Here is a 10,262-nt window from a genome sequence, read left to right as displayed (position 1 = left end):
TGAACGTATGTCTGTGTGTATGTATGTCAGTATGCATGTATGTCAGTATGTATGAATGTATGTATGTATGTCTGTCAGTATGTCTATATATATGCATGTATGTCAGTATGAATGTATGTCTGTATGCCATTATTTATGTATGTGTGTATGGATGTCAGTGTCTGTATGAATGTATGTATGAATGTCTGTCAGTATGTCTGTATGTCATTATGAATGTATGCATGTATGTCTATATGTATGTATGCCAGTATCAATGTATGTCTGCATGTCATTATGAACGTATGGATGTCGGTATGCATGTATGGATGTCAGTGTCTGTATGCATGTATGTCTGCATGTATGTCTGTATGTATGTATGCCAGTATGAATGTATGTATGTCTGTATCTCATTATGAATGTAGGTATGTATGTATGTGTGGATGTATGTCAGTGTGTATGTATGTATGTGTCTGTCTGTCACTATTTATGCCTGTGTGTCTGTATGTATGTTAGTATGCGTCTGTCTGTCACTATTTATGCCTGTGTGTCTGTATATTTGTGTATGTCTCAGTATGTGTGTGTCAGTATGTATGCCTATTTGCGTGTATGTCTGTTTCAGTATATGTGTCTGTTAGTATGTATCTGTGTGTGTGTATCTGTGTCCTTTTGTATCAGTGTGTGTGTCTGTGTGTGTATACCTGTGGGCGGGATTGGAGGCGGGCCTCAGGGGGCCCAGACCATGAGCTGAGTTAGGGGCCCAAAATTTCTGGTGGCGGCCCTGCACGTGAGTTTGGCAGCCTGGAAATCTATCAGTTCTAGGCATATTTTACATACGGTATGTTGTCAGCATGCACAGTGCATTTGCAACAGACGTAAAAATCTTCTCCCTTGCTGGCCCAGCGCCTGTAAGGGGCAGATCACTTTCTCCTCTCTCCCTCCCACTATGTACTCCCTCCTACTAAGTGCTCCCTACTTTATTTTGTGGGCTTTTCTTTTTTTAATAGAACATCCCTCCCTCCCATTCTCTCCCCTTTCCATCCCGCTCCCCTTGTTTCCTTAGATTTCACACGTGCTCTGAGCTGACAAAACGGTCCAATCACAGGCTTCTCTGATAGAGGTGTTTTTTGTTTTGTTAGTTTCTAATAATTGTATTATGTTGTTAAGATGTAAAAAGCTAAATTTAATTGGACACGTTTTCATTAGTTTATGCATCCAGGGATTTTGGAAGTTTTGGGGGTTTTTTTGTGTGTTTTTTTCAAGGTGTCCTATAATGTAGGACAGGGGTAGGCAACCTTTGGCACTCCAAATGTTGTGAACTACTTATCCCATAATGCTCTTTAAGCCATAATGCTGGCAAAGCAACAGGGAACATATAGTCCACATCTCGAGTGCTTACAGCCTACTCCTGCTGTAGGAAAACTAGGTTGCCTCTAGGGCAGAGGTTCCCAATTCATTTTTCCCGTGGAAACCGTTAACATAGTGTAGCAACATCATGGAACCCCTACACCACCCGGACATTTTTTTTAAAAATGTGCCGCTTTTTGTATGTGCCAGTGTGTGTCAAGGTGTGTATATCTTGCACCCACAGATACACACTGGCAGATACACACACACTGACATACACACACACATACACACAGGCACATACAAACACACTGATACACACTGGCACATACACACACACTGTTACACACTGGCACATACACACACACTTAGATATACACAACCCTTGACACACAGATACACACACTAACACACTCTGACACATATACTCTCACTGACAAACACACATACTCTTTGACAGACACACATACAAACCCCAAATACACTCTCACTGACAAGAACAGATACATTCTCACTGACAAACACATACACTCTCATACACATTCACTCTTACTTACAAACACACATATACTCTTTGACAGACACACAAACACATACAAACTCCCTAACAGACACACATACAATTTTTTTTTCTTTTACATTTTACTCCACCCAGCCTCCCTACCTTTAGGAGTACTGGCATGGAGTCCCTAGGTCCCAGTGGGGCTGCTGAGCAGCTGGCGTGCTGAGCATGCAGGCCCTGGAGTCCAGTGGGGCTGCTCAGCAGCTGGCATGCGGGTGGCGAGTGAGCAGTGATCTCCCTGCTCAGCTCCCTTGTGAGCCTCTTAGTGATGCCGGAGCTGGAATTACATCATATTCTGGCTCCAGCATCACTGGTGTGCACGCGAGGGAGCTGAGCAGGAAGATCATTGCTCACTACTCCCTCGCCGCCCACAGACATTTTAGTTTTTTAACTTTTGGCGGAACCCCGATTGGAAAATGCTGGGTTAGACGATAGGAGAGTCAAGTCTCCCTGCAGACACCGTGAGGAGAGGAAAGGTCATATGCCTTTTAGTGCCTGGTCTGGGATCCCAGCTCTTTCTACACTGACTGAGGGCAAAGCGGAACACCAATTGGGAAACGCTGCTCTAGGGCGTCGAGATCAGTATTTTGTAGTCCTAACCTCTACTAATACCAATAGCCAACTGAGATAGCCTGTGACATGCGGTGTAGAAGCTGAAGAGTTCTATTCCAGGATATGAGGAACAGTTTGGAACTGATACCGGTAGTATCCTGATGAGCTAAGACAACCTAGATAATGCTGGTTAATAACATGGGGGTATACATTCAACCATAAGCAGTAATTGGTACAGGAAATGTTTACCAGCAGTTTAAAGCTTTTCAAATGCATTCATTGTCAGTTATGTTTCGATTTGAGGAATCTCTAAAAATGCAATTCCTAAAATTAAAACCAGTGTTCTCACCTGGTATGGAGCCTCATTGTCATTGGGTCAATGAAAAAGAGAATTAATTATCTAAACACTTTGAGTTAGAGAACTTTGAAAATGAGGGTCTGTACAAAAAGGGCAAAATTCCCAAGAATTTAAACTGATATGGCCCAAATATACAACACCTCATAAACACTGTACTACTTCCCTTGTATGTACCCAGAAGCTGACGCAGGACATAATATGAAAGGGAAAAATGTCATTGAAGTCACTTGAGAGATCACGTTGTGGGCAATGGAACCTGACAATCACCCTATTGGATGACAGCTGCATACACTTCAACAGCGGCAAATGGGTAGACGGTGACATGGTAAGCCTTAGGTTTGCGTGCCAGGCAGGAGACCTCTGTGAGCCCTTTGTAACTGGCAAGCATGCCAGCCATTGGTTCACCATTGTTGCCCTACAGCATGGCCAAAGTATATTTCATAACGACCATTACCTACTCATACTCAAACACTCAAAAACCAGCACCATGGGTCATACCGTTACGATCCCTTTGTACCCTACTCATAACAAATGGTGCCCAGTACAAAATGTTGACAATTATCTGCAATCACTCCACAAACAACCATTACAACCTTTGCTAGAACTACACGGTAACGTTCTAACTACAGCAAGGTTTATGCTCTATGTAAGATTGCTGTTGACTAGACTTGGCTTGAACCCTAGTCAATTTTCAGGTCATTCTTTTCGAATCGGGGCAGCATCCACAGCCTCTGCTAACCACATACCTCCGCACATCATCAAAACAATGGGACGCTGGAAATCTTCCGCTTATACTCTCTATATACCCAATTAAGACTAGCTTTTTGTGACTTATCTAAATAAAGTTTGGTCAACGTATTATGTCTTATGGTATTTATTTTTGCCCACTTTTTACAGGCCTACTGCTCTGTCGGTTTCGGCACACCACAACCGACTAGTTCCAACTAATTGGTATTTATGTTATTATATGTTATGATCTCATATACGGCTATATGGCCACGACCACAAATATAAAGGCTTGGCCTGTAGTTGTGGGAGGGGCTTGGTTTCCCTATAAAAGGGCTACCAATCCACTCTCACATTACCGTCGATGGTCTGGCGAGTCACCCCACCCGCCACTCCCTCTATTACAAACACCCTCTAAGGTGGGCCCACTTTTTACAGGCCTACTGCTTTGTCAGTTTCGGCACACCACAACCGACTAGTTCCAACTAATTGGTATTTATGTTATTATATGTTATGATCTCATATACGGCTATATGGCCACGACCACAAATATATATATACATATATATATATATATATATATACACACACACACACAAGTTTCGTGTTATTTTGGGTTCCCCTATTATCTGGTTACAGATTGGAATCATAACAGCTGAATGCTTTTTTTGTAGGGTTATTCAATAAATTGTGAATTAGGGTGAATCTCAAGTGAATTTTTAAATTTAGGCCATAATAGTTGTACTGAGAATGTGGTGGAATCTCGGTAAAAATAAATTTAGTAGGCCGAGATTACCACGTGGCATGTGTACGTGCATATGCTGACGTATCGATCAGTTAGTTGCACGTGGCAAGATACGATCAGTAGTGTACGGAGCATGTGCAAGAATACAGGATGTAGTATTCCCCTCCTCCATTGTGCTGGACAGGCCATGCGGTCAAGCAGGAAGTTAATTCTTTTTTGTATTGATTGGTCAAGAGAATGTGCGGGTGGAGCTTAATATGGGAGGAGTTATGTGCCTATATAAGGAGCCTGCACTATTGTCCGGGGCTCAGAACTTGTTGTATTTTGGTGACATTAGTCCCTCTGAGTCCCGATCGGTGAACCGAATAAAGAATCTCTTCCTTCCTGAAGAAACCTGTGTCCATCTCTCTGTGTTTGGCTTCCGTCAGTTTCTCCGGTATCATTTGGTGCATTGGCCGGGAAGCTCATCGTTCAACGGTAGCTGAGAGGCAGAGGCGTGAGACGGTCTATCTTTGCCCACGTTCTCTACGGCTGCACCCCTGAACTTCTGCGTGGACCTCCCTTCGTCTCGGCGCCACTGGTCTGTTGTCCAGGAGATCATCGGCCTCTACGTAAGAAGTGCTGGGGTGTCCCCGTCGATGAGTGTGAACTCAGGTTCAGGAACGAGGAGGTAAGACGACTGCTGTTTTAGACGGCGGACCCACTAGGGGTATACCGATTGTGCGGTAGGCCCATAAGGGGTTTAAATCTGTGTATGGAATCTGCCCCCTCTGTCGGAGGGAAGGACTGAAGGCGCACCGCTCAATTGAACGCTCTTTAGTAAGACCGTTTGATTTGGTTTGGAGTCAGGCGGGGTTCTGGTGTAAATAGCCCTAGCCGGACACCGGTGTCTTGTCTAGACTAGCGTTCTAGGGTGTACAATTAGTTCGCTAGGTCGGAGGGACCGGGAGACTAAGCAGACTCTGATGTACATTATCGTTTGCTAGATCTCAACCTATCTTGGCTAAGTGGGAAGGCGTGTAAATTTGGAACCAACTAGACTATTGATAGAGTAGAAAGACTAAAAGGGTTCTGTTGTAAATTCCGCCCTCTAGTTCGCTATATGTGGTGCTTGGGCAGTGTGGCTAACCAAAACGGATGTAGATAGTTTTAGGTAGTCCATCAAGGTACTGGCCAATAGTTTAGTTGGGATTGTATATGTGTTAAAGATTGTTAGTAAAGTGTATATCTTGTTAGATAGTGCGAGCTCAGCCGTCTAGTGAGAGTGTTAATAGTGTGTTGCTGTATCATAGTGCACGGTACCATAACCCTGTATATTTACTGACACTGTATATAAGTACTAATCATTGTCGTCTATTGCATGTTTAACACCATAACCACTAATAATTGTATTGTGACCTTAAATTGTGCTTTGACCTATGCTAACCGTACTGTAACCGCTATTTGTAAAAGACGATGTTACTGGGGTGTGTTATAGACGGGTAATTCATATATAGAGAATTATAGCGTGGGTGACTGTATAGTTTCGCCAAAGGGCATAATATTGATTATTTAGTGACTGGTGTAACAGCTGTGTGTGTACGGGAATTCCCTGAGTGTTTATTGTGTTATTGTGTACGTTTCACTTGGTAACTGTACCACGTGGTGCTGTTGCCGGAAGAAACGGGTGTGACTGTTGAATAGAACGTGTGCATAGTATTCGTTGTCAACGACGCTCCATTGATAAGTATGGGCGCGTCGGAGTCGACGATTTTGGATCCCTTAGGTTGTATGGTAAAGAATTTTAAAAAGGGATTTACAACATGTGATTTTGGGGTTAAAATGTCCCCTGTACGTTTGGTCACTTTGTGCACTAGGGAGTGGCCTACTTTGGTTGCGGCATGGCCGCCACGTGGCAGTTTGGATCCAACTCTGGTACAGCGTGTACACGTGGCTGTATCAGGTAGGCCTGAACTTTACGGACAGTTTCCATATATTGATTGTTGGAGACAGGCCGTAAACGACTCGCCAAGATGGATTCGGATATGCCACGAGGAGCAATGTCGCCTCATGGTGGCCAGGACTTGTTTGTCCACTAGGACTATGGTTAGGCCCATTTTGGACACGCCCCCTGAGTCCGAGATCCCTTTGCCGCCCCCTTACTTCCCTTTAGAAGGAAGTGATACGAGTACAGGAAGTTCTACACCCCTTCCCCCATTGCCCCCATCCACTTCCGCTTCCTCCTCCAGTGCAGAATCCCCCGTCGTACTAAACCTTCCCTTCCGGAACCAACCCCCGTTAGATCCGAATATCCTGATTTGGCGCCACTTCAAACTTCCGGTCAAGCTTCTTCTAGCTCGGCTCGGATTATTCTATTCACCGACCTTCCCCAAAATCAAGCTTCCACATCCTCATGCCTTACCACCCCCCGACCGGAACCTCTAACCGACGCCCCTCCACATAGCCCTATACTAACCCGACAACTGACCGGTACCCAACGACCCAAACATTACCAGATGCCTCTTCGTCTGAATCCTGGGTCAGCCTATCTCGATGCCGCAGGTCAAATGGTATATGCTGACCCAGTCTTCGTATATGTCCCGTTCACGACTACCGATCTCTTGAATTGGAAGACCCACAATTCCTCGTACACTGAGAAACCACAAGCTATGACCGATCTGTTCACCTCGATAGTTCAAACACATAATCCGACATGGGCTGATTGCCAGCAGTTATTAATGACATTGTTCAATAATGAGGAAAGGACTAGGATTAACCAAGCGGCCATTAAAGCGCTAGAGGATGAAGCCTGTGCTTTAAATCAAGCCAATCCAGCAGCATGGGCCGCAACACATTATCCTAACATTGATCCCGACTGGAATGTTAATGGCGCAGATATGGTTCAACTAAAAGCCTATAGAGACGCTATAATTGCTGGCATGAAAGCCGGAGGGAAGAAAGCCATTAATATGTCGAAGACAGTTGAGGTGATTCAGAAAAGTGATGAAGCGCCCAGTGTCTTTTATGACCGATTATTGGAGGCATACCGCTTGTATACCCCCTTTAATCCGGAAGACGCTGATAATTCCCTAATGGTAAACTCCGCCTTTGTCAGCCAAGCTTACGAAGATATCAAGCGCAAGCTACAAAAGTTAGAAGGGTTTGCAGGAATGTCCATCACCCAACTAATGGAGGTAGCAAATAAGGTGTACATGAATAGGGAGTCAGAAAGTAAGAAAGAGGGAGAGCGCAAGATGCGTAAAAAGGCTGATATGCTAGCGGTAGCGATCGCAGGCGTGGATAGACGGGGCCCAGATAGAGGCGATAGTAGGTGGAATAGGGAGCCCTTGAGTAGGAATCAGTGCGCGTATTGCAGGGAAGAAGGGCATTGGAGAAGCGAGTGTCCGCAAAGAGAGCAGTACGAGAGAGATCCACCCAGGGCAGGTTATGGAAACTTTAGAGGCAGAGCGAGAGGTAGAGGAGGCCCCGGAGGGAGCAATGGTAATAGAGGAAGTAATGGGAACAGAGGAAGTGTAAGAGAAGACAGGTACTATCCAGCAGCGCAAAGGTCCCGCGATAGAGAAGGTAGGGACTTTGTAGGATTGGCTGACACGGTCATGGAGGACTATTGATACCGACCGGGCTCCATCCCCCTTGGTCGAGCGGAGCCTATGGTCGATGTATCAATAGGGGGAAAAAGGAGTGCGTTCATGATCGACACTGGTGCTGAACATTCGGTGGTGACTAACCTAGTTGCTCCTCCATCTGGAAGAACTATTACTGTAATAGGAGCAACTGGAAGAAGTGCTGCAAAACCGGTTCTTAAAAGTCGACTCTGTACATTGGGAGGCCACGTAGTAAAACATCAATTCCTTTACATGCCTGAATGTCCAGTCCAATTGCTCGGACGTGATATGCTATCCAAATTACAAGCGCAGATTACGTTCCTACCAAATGGAACAACATCCTTAAAGTTTAATGGACCTTCAGGTATTATGACATTATCCGTACCAAAGGAAGAAGAGTGGCGACTTTATACAGCGTTGACTAGCCAAAACCCTAGGAGTGATGAATCCTTATTCAACATACCAGGAGTTTGGGCAGAGAACAACCCACCAGGACTGGCCCGCAATATTCCACCTATTAAAATCGAACTAAAACTTGGGGTTTATCCAGTGAGCCTACGGCAATATCACATCCCGCAGAAGGCTAAGAAGAACATTCAATCTTATCTGGATAAGTTCATACGGTATGGTATCCTAAAATTCTGTACTTCCCCCTGGAACACCCCATTGCTGCCTGTTCAAAAGCCCGGTACAGATGAGTATCGACCTGTGCAGGACTTGAGAGCAGTCAATGATGCGGTTGTTAGTATACATCCAGTTGTGCCCAATCCGTATAACCTGCTTGCTTTAATTCCGGGCGGGGCTACTTATTTTACAGTCTTAGACCTCAAAGATGCCTTCTTTTGCCTCCGAATTGCCGCAGAAAGCCAATGTATCTTCGCTTTCCAATGGGAAAACGCTGTGACGGGCTCAAAACGCCAAATGACCTGGACAAGACTGCCCCAAGGGTTTAAAAATTCACCTACCCTATTTGGTTCAGCTCTAAGTCAAGATCTACTGGATTTCGAGTCCATCCCAGGAGAGTGTGTATTGTTACAATATGTAGATGACTTGTTGATAGCAGCAGTTACAAAGGAAATATGTCAGCAAGCAACGCACGATCTACTACACATTCTCTGGAAGGCAGGATACAAGGTGTCTAGAAAGAAGGCTCAGTTGTGTTTGCCAACTGTCAAATATCTGGGATTCCATATCTCTGAAGGTCAAAGAATTATGGGGCCAGAGAGAAAAGAAGCTGTGTGCCAAATACCGATACCCAAGAATAGAAGACAAGTGCGAGAATTCTTGGGGGCAGCAGGCTTCTGTAGGATATGGATTCCCAGCTACGCGATACTGGCAAAACCTCTGTATGCAGCTATCAAAGGTACAGAGCACGACCCCTTCTTATGGACTCAAGAACAGCAAACGGCATTTGAAGATGTGAAGAAGGCTTTGATGAGTGCCCCAGCATTAGGTCTACCTGATCACACACGACCATTCTACCTGTATGTACATGAACAAAGAAGAATGGCTGTGGGAGTATTGACACAGTACTTGGGATCATGGCAAAGACCTGTTGCCTACATGTCTAAGCAACTGGATGCAGTGGCCAGCGGACTTCCACCTTGTCTAAGAGCCGTAGCTGCAGCCGCCCTGCTAGTAGCTGAAGCTGATAAACTCACTCTGGGTCAAGAACTTTATGTACGAGTTCCACATGCAGTACAGACGTTGTTGGATTACAAAGGAAATCATTGGTTTAGTAACAGCCGTATGACCAAGTATCAAGCAATGTTGTGTGAAAACCCAAGAGTGCATTTAGAGACTGTAAATACCTTAAATCCAGCTACCCTTTTGCCACAACCTACTGAAAGTCAACATGATTGTTTGGAAGTGATGGATGAAGTGTTTTCAAGTAGACCAGATCTTCGTGATTTTCCCATCCAGAACCCCGATGTTCAATATTACACCGACGGCAGTAGTTATGTGAAAGAAGGGATCCGCTATGCAGGATATGCAGTAACAACGATAGACAAGGTGATAGAAGCTCGGCCACTGGCAAAAGGAACATCAGCACAAAAGGCAGAATTGATAGCACTGACACGAGCGTTACAATTGGCTGAAGGTTTAAGAGTGAACATCTACACGGACTCCAAGTATGCGTTTTTAACCACTCATGCCCACAGAGCTTTGTATAAAGAAAGAGGACTATTGAATTCAGAAGGCAAATAAATCAAGTACGCAGCTGAAATCCTACAACTATTGGAAGCAGTGTGGGAGCCGAAAGAAGTCGGTATTATACATTGTCGAGCGCATCTGAGAGGAGATGGTGATGTAACCGAAGGAAATCAGATGGCAAATAGTGCAGCTAAGCGTGTCGCTGAATCAGGAAGACAGGAATATGTGGAGCATATA

The sequence above is a fragment of the Pelobates fuscus genome, chromosome 3 (genome assembly GCF_036172605.1).
Source record: "Pelobates fuscus isolate aPelFus1 chromosome 3, aPelFus1.pri, whole genome shotgun sequence".
Classification (NCBI taxonomy): Eukaryota; Metazoa; Chordata; class Amphibia; order Anura; family Pelobatidae; genus Pelobates; species Pelobates fuscus.
This window is presented reverse-complemented; position numbering follows the sequence as displayed.